Source organism: Acipenser ruthenus, unplaced genomic scaffold (assembly GCF_902713425.1).
Source record: "Acipenser ruthenus unplaced genomic scaffold, fAciRut3.2 maternal haplotype, whole genome shotgun sequence".
NCBI classification, from domain to species: Eukaryota; Metazoa; Chordata; class Actinopteri; order Acipenseriformes; family Acipenseridae; genus Acipenser; species Acipenser ruthenus.
The window spans coordinates 255,622-262,907 of record NW_026708895.1 but is presented as its reverse complement, the minus strand read 5'-3'; the positions used below and the strand labels follow the sequence as shown (position 1 = coordinate 262,907).

Sequence of the window (7,286 nt, the reverse complement as noted above, 5' to 3'; positions counted from 1 at the left end):
TGGCATTAACACATGCTCACAGTCCCTACACTGGGTAGAATGGAATTGCTCTTCCTGTGAAATGAGAAAACGTTTTTCACAGTAATCATTACCCAACATCCTTTGAAGACCTGCAGCAACATATAGGCAAGGTTGATAAGGACTTCAGTTAAAATTCTGGTCTACCTGGATTAGTTTCTTGTGGTTTTACCCTAGAAGATAAATATCTAGAATATGGGAATATTGCCTGCAAGTGAGTAAAATGTTTTTCTTTCTTACGTTAGAAGTTGTTTCACCTTGAATGGAACTACCATATATCTGCAGAAATTAACTTTCAATGGATACTATGTCTCAAGTTAGAAATACGAGTTTCATTAGAGTTAATTTTGTTCAGTTTAAATAATAAGTAATGCAAATAAATACATAGTTTTAAGAATACAATTTTATCTATTTCTACCAACCTTCATTGTTTTGTCTGTTTCAGACCCCTCTACATAGGGGCAGGAATAGCCACAGTCAGTGTGACCACAAGCAGGCAGACAAGCAGCAGTGACCTCATCTTCAGAGCTCAACACTGAACCACAAGCATGTTGCAGGATGTTATATAGCAGTTTAGCTTAGGGCTCCTCTCAATTTCAAAAACCTCACAAAACAGCAAGAGAATGATATAGCAGTTTGGTGTACTGTAAAGCCTATAAAGTGAGATTTGGAGTGAAGATCTTTTACGAATGTTGAAGTATTGATGGATTAAATAATACTTAATATTTATGTAACTTCTGGACTTACAGAGACTAGGGTGAGTGAACTATGCATCAGCTGCATAATGGATTTAATTATGAGTTTTTGCCACTGAACAACACAAAAAAGTCCATAATGTCAAAGTGAAAAATAAAATCTACAAATTGTTCTAAATTAATTACAAATACAAAACAGAAAATAATTGATTGCATAAGTATTCACCCCCTTGAGTCAATATTTGGTAGAGGCACCTTTGGCAGCAATTACAGCCACGAGTCTATTTGTATAAGTCTCTACCAGCTTTGCACATCTGGACACTGCAATTTTTGCATCTTCACGAGCTTTCCAGGCCCTGACGCAGAGAAGCATCCCCATAGCATGATGCTGCCACCACCATGCTTCACGGTAGGGATGGTGTTCTCAGGATGATGTGCGGTGTTAGGCTTGCGCCAAACATAGCGCTTAGCGTTGTGGCCAAAAAGCTCTATTTTGGTCTCATCACACCATAGAATCTTCTTCCACTTGGTCTCAGAGTCTCTCACATGCCTTCTGGCAAACTCTAGCCGAGATTTGATGCAAGTTTTTTTCAACAATGGCTTTCTTTTTGCCACTCTCCCATAAAGGCCAGTTTTGTAAAGCACCCGGGCTATTGTTGCCGTATGCACAGTGTCTCCCAGCTCAGCCGTGGAAGACTGTAACTCCTTTAGAGTTGCCATAGGCCTCTTGGTGGCCTCCCTGGCTAGTGCCCTTCTCGCCCGGATACTCAGTTTTTGAGGACAGCCTTTTCTAGACAGATTCACAGTTGTGCCATATTCTCTCCATTTCTTAATAATGGACTTTACTGTGCTCCGGGGGATATTCAATGCCTTGGAAATGTTCTTATATCCTACCCGATTGGTGCTTTTGAAGAACCTTATTCCGGATTTGCTTTGAATGTTCCTTCATCTTCATGATGTAGTTTTTGTTAGGAAATGTACTAACCAACTGTGGGACCTCCCAGAGACAGGTGTATTTAACCTGAAATCATGTGAAACACCTTAATTGCACACAGGTGGACACCATTCAACTAATTATGTGACTTCTAAAGACAATTGGTTGCACCAGAGCTTATTTAGGTGTGTCATAGCAAAGGGAGTGAATACTTATGCAATCAATTATTTTCAGTTTTATATTTGTAATTAATTTAGAACAATTTGTAGATTTTATTTTTCACTTTTCACTTTTTGTGTTGATCAGTAGCAAAAACTCCTAATTAAATCCATTTTGATTCCATTTGTAACACAATAAAATGTGGAAAAGTCCAAGGGGGGTGAATACTTTTGAGTGTCACTGTGTATATATATATATATATATATATATATATATATATATATATATATATATATATATATATATATAATGATAAGTCAGTCCGTCCTATAACCTCCAGATGTCCACATGACCAAATACAAATTCCCCATAAACTGATCTAAAGAATAAATAAGTTATTAACACATTAACTATTGGCTAATGAGTAATTATAGCTATAGAAATTGAGGCAATCAAGGCTTTTGGTTTTAGAAAAAGAAAATAAACATGACTGTGCCAGATTACAAAATGTACATCAGTACCCATTTGCAGTCATGCACTGTGACGACAATATATTTTTCATAATCTGCCATTTATCTTTAGAACATTATAGAAAGGCTTTAGTAGACAGACATTTGAAATTACTGAAAAAAGAGATCTTAAAGTTGCAACCCTTAGCATATAGATGAATCATTTCCCTGATGTTAAAAACCAAATTGCAACCAGAGATATATTTTTTTAAAATATTGCCCTTTCTGTGAGTTAATTCATCATGTCAAAATTGGTAATGTTTAATTATTGTTAATTACACATATTAGGTGTACTCCACTGACATTGTGTGGTTGTAGGACTAATTTACAGGTCAGAAAACCTTTAAAAGATTGCATGAAATTCTCAAGGACTTATTCAAGTGTTAAAGCTTTGTGAACACAACAAAACAGCTGTCAAAAGCATTCTGTCTTAAAAAGACATAAATCCATTAAAATGAACACCCTCCCACCAACCCACATCCTTCACACACATGCATATACACAAACACACACAAGAAAAATACCAATTTCAAAAGATACCAAAATAAACTCAAGAACAAAGTGATTTTTATTTTTGTTCTTTATTAAAATGTCTTCATCTAGACAATGTGGGGAAGCTATAAAAAAAGGCCAACAAGATGCTCGGATATATTGTGATAAGTGTTGAATTTAAATCAAGGGAAGTAATGTTAAAACTTTACAATGCATTAGTAAGACCTCATCTAGAATATTGTTCTGGTCACCTCGTTACAAAAAGGATATTGCTGCTCAAGAAAGAGTGCAAAGAAGAGCGACCAGAATTATCCCGGGTTTAAAAGGCATGTCGTATGCAGACAGGCTAAAAGAATTGAATCTATTCAGTCTCGAACAAAGAAGACTACGCGGTGATCTGATTCAAGCATTCAAAATGCTAAAAGGTATTGACAATGTCGACCCAGAGGACTTTTTCGACAAGGACCAGGAGTCACAAATGGAGATTAGATAAAGGGGCATTCAGAACAGAAAATAGGAGGCACTTTTCTACACAGAGAATTGTGAGGGTTTGGAACCCGCTCCCCAGTAATGTTGTTGAAGCCGACACCCTGGGATCCTTCAAGAAGCTGCTTGATGAGATTCTGGGATCAATAAGCTACTAACAACCAAAAGAGCAAGATGGGCCGAATGGCCTCCTCTCGTTTGTAAACTTTCTTATGTTCTTAAAATGTTTGTTTACTTAGGCATGAGCATGCTGTATATGCTATCCTGACACAGATACATGATTTACTAGCGCAGGATTTAAAAAAAAAAAAAAAAAAAAAGAACAATATTTGGTTATCAGGCCAACATGCATTTGACTGTGATTTTTCTGCACTTCGACTGGCAGGATCACGACGTCACTTGTTGGATCCACCTTCACATTAGGACAGGATCAGCTGTATGCTGGGGAAAGGTGAGAATCCTTTTAATAAAACTTCCCATGTAGTTTGTTTAATGTTTGGTATCACGTATCCTCAAAATGGGCAAAATCTGCTACGATCACAAGATATATGGTGTCTGATTTAGTTGCTTGATAAGGAAGAAATCTAGATGGTGCTATTTTTTCATCAGCGTGTGTCAACATTCTATAGAACCATTGAATAGTAGACCCCTCTATCTGGTAAATAGGGGCATATTAATCAAGCTTGTAAAAACTGAAGCATTTCACTTTTTTTTTTTTTTTTTTATAAATTTAGTCGTTGCCAATTATTTTTTATTATTTTCTCCCCAATTTGGAATGGCCAATTATTTTATTATGCTCAGTTCACCGCTACCACCCCAGGGCTGACTCTGGAGGGCGAAGACAACACACGCTGTCCGGTTTCATCCTAGGAATCTGAAAAATAGTAATGGCATTTGCAAAGTTGTTTCTATTATCAATAATTGTATTAAGAGTTCCAAAATAATGCAATGTAAACAAAAACTGACAAGTTTAAATATCTTTTAATTGATTTTTAAAAAACAAATTAAAAAAATGGACTAACTGAAGATGACATGTTTTCTGATTGATTTGGTAATGAAGTGCCACATAACACTGCAGTCTAGGGAATGGCTACAGGAAAGATAACTTACTGTTACAGGAGCCTCCTTTTTAGCTGATATTACAGATAGGCAGCCCAGACAAGGTCTTGGACGTCTCTTTGGGTTGGCTTCGAATTGTCTCTTTTCTCTGATCGGAATGTCTGGAGGGGAGGTGGCCTTCTGGTAAGATAGCAATAAGATTTAAAAAATGACATCTCTGTAAAAATTAAAAAAGGCAGTACCCCACCATCAAGTATAATTTTACACTAAAATATTTTGTCTTATTAACTTTAATTAACACCAACGATATTCATTCACAAATTAGTTCATTGTGTAAACATATCCCAGGGTTTCTACTGCGCATCTCCTTCTACCTTCCTTAGCTCCACACATTCCCACAATCCCCTTCTGCTACTGCACACTCTGAAAAGAGATCCCACTGAATGAGATTGTTTATTACATCTTTAAAGGGAGCGTATAAAACCAATGAACTACTCCATTGCATGTTAAACTTATTTTCGATCAACCAATGAGTTAGAAATAAGTGTGCATGACATGGCCAGTGACTGTGACTTATTCGTGCTGCAAATGATTTGATGTTACACCACCACTCTCTTACTTCAGACAAACACCACAACCCCTAGTCCTTTACACATTTACACATTTTTTATAAACAAAACACAAAACATCCATATAAGATGGATATGTGTAAAAGATCTGAATCATTGATATGTCCAGAGGGTGAAACAATGTGGCAGGAAAATGGTTCATTTTTATGGGACAGCACTGGTAATGGAACCTAAGTTAAAAAAAATAAAAATAAAATCAGGAAGATAAGCTGTGTACCAAACATAGACAATAACTCAAAAGTGAATTAAGTTTCCGATTGTATACCTGGCTATACACAGTTACTACTGATATAAAGACATTTTGGCTCATCTAACCTAGGTCTATGGCATATCCTGAACACAGATTATTACAAAAATATGATTTCAAACAGCATACAAATGTAAGGGGACAGAGAAAAATAATAATTTGAATCTATCTGTCTCTCTAATGCAGGTTCCTAAACATCACGTTGTAATTCTAATTACCTTTTCTTGTCCCTTGTCAAATCTACCCCATACTGTGCTGGCTTGGCCGCCTCCAGCATCTTCACCATCTCCGTCCAGCAAGGATACAACACCAGGAGAAGCAGGTCTTTTTTTACAAATCTGAAAAAAATACATTTGTATTTTAGATGTAATTTCTTGTCACGGGACATTATGTAAATGCTATTATCCATGGTGCTTACGACAAACATTTACACTTGGGTCTCTTTGAGAAAGACATTACTAAATCTCAACAAAGAATTTTCCATGCTTACAATTTGCCTATGCTTATGTATACATATACATCTCCTGCCACGTAAACTCTAAACGATGAACATGACATATCAACAGTATGTACAGGATAGAATAAGAATTAGCAATGAAATGTTTAATCACAGTCTGATGAGGGATTATCCAGATGTATGTAAAACTGTGTGACATTCACAATCTTGTATATTATCATTAATGTATACTCTATAATGTTGATGCTAAGTTTCCTGTCAATTGGATAAACAGTTTGTAACAAATTGTGTGTGTGTGTGTACAGCCACCTCCACTTCATCCCCTTCGCAATGGATTTCATCCCCAGCTGGGGATAACAGAGCTGGTATAAAAATCCAACTGTAGTCTCCCTTGGAGCACCAGACAGTGGCATGAATAAAGAGATTAGAAATTGCCCGCTTAGAGGGTATAAACTCTCTCTTTAAAGTTTAAAATTACCAGCTTTTAGTGGTTGGTGTCCAGTCGTCATTTTTTACAGTTTCTTCGTTTCACTTTTCCTTTTGTTCACTCATCCTGGTGCAATATATATATATATATATATATATATATATATATATATATATATATAAAATAAAGAGCTAGTTATAACTTTTAAATGAATCTTAACCTCAAAAACACTATCAGGGGGTCCTCGAGTGGCTCACCTGGTAAAAGCGTGGTTGTGTGGTCATACAGCACAGGTTCGCGTCCTGGCTGTGCAAAGTTGTCGGTCTTCGCTGTGAATTCCAAAGGGAGCGTAACATTGGCTCTGGCACTCCCGTGGGTTAGGGAAGCAAAAACAAAAGGGACTGTTTCTCCTCATTGCGCTACAGTGAACCCTGCTGGCCAGGCGCCCTGTGAGCTCAAAAGCGGACACCTGCAGGGCTGGCCTTTGTCCTCCAGAGGTCAGTAGCTCGCTGACATCCGCTCTCGAGTTCCTGGGTGTAAAAGAGGATAATAGTTTGGTTGTGGGATCGGAGGACGCCCACTGAACCTTTGGATCTCCTGAGCTGTGTAAGGAATTGCTGCGATGAGGAGAAAAAATAATTGGACATTCCAAATTGGGGAGAAAATCGGGGGTAAAATAATTGGGCACACTAAATGTATATATACATAACTTCACGTCTGTCCCCAGGCAGGACGATTGAGATATTCGGTAAAGAAACAATGCTATAATTAATCCCTGTAATTACGCCAATTACAGATGTTTCTTTTGCTCCTAAATTATATTGGGATGGTCAGTAAATCATTTGCTGACAATTGCATCATTCACAGAAGGTGTGCGGCAGGTGTGGGATTAATTGGGCCTATTTATATCCCCATCGCTCACAACTTCTTAATTTCATTTTCAGAAATTGTAAAACAGTTTGTGTTAACTCTATAGACACCAGCCTCCTATATACCAACTAAAGTCCATTTATATTAAATATTTAAGTACGAGCATCCCAGGGAGAAAACTAGAATAGCAAATGAGCAAGTGTGCTCAGGTCAGCGCTTTGTGGTAACTGCAGGTATTTGCATCACACTGCTGAATGACCAATAGCCACCCAGTACTGTACATTGCAAATGGGCTGTTTCATCT

General features: G+C 37.2%; 1 long non-coding RNA gene across 1 annotated transcript; it reads right to left on the bottom strand.

Annotated features, from left to right (window-relative positions):
* Positions 1–4,148: 4,148 nt before the first annotated feature.
* Positions 4,149–5,563, bottom strand: LOC131736701 (uncharacterized). Its single transcript, XR_009328305.1, has 3 exons — positions 5,447–5,563; positions 4,404–4,532; positions 4,149–4,167 (listed from the first exon to the last, which is right to left on the bottom strand). It is a non-coding gene; the product is annotated as an uncharacterized LOC131736701 (long non-coding RNA).
* Between the last annotated feature and the right edge of the window lie 1,723 nt (positions 5,564–7,286).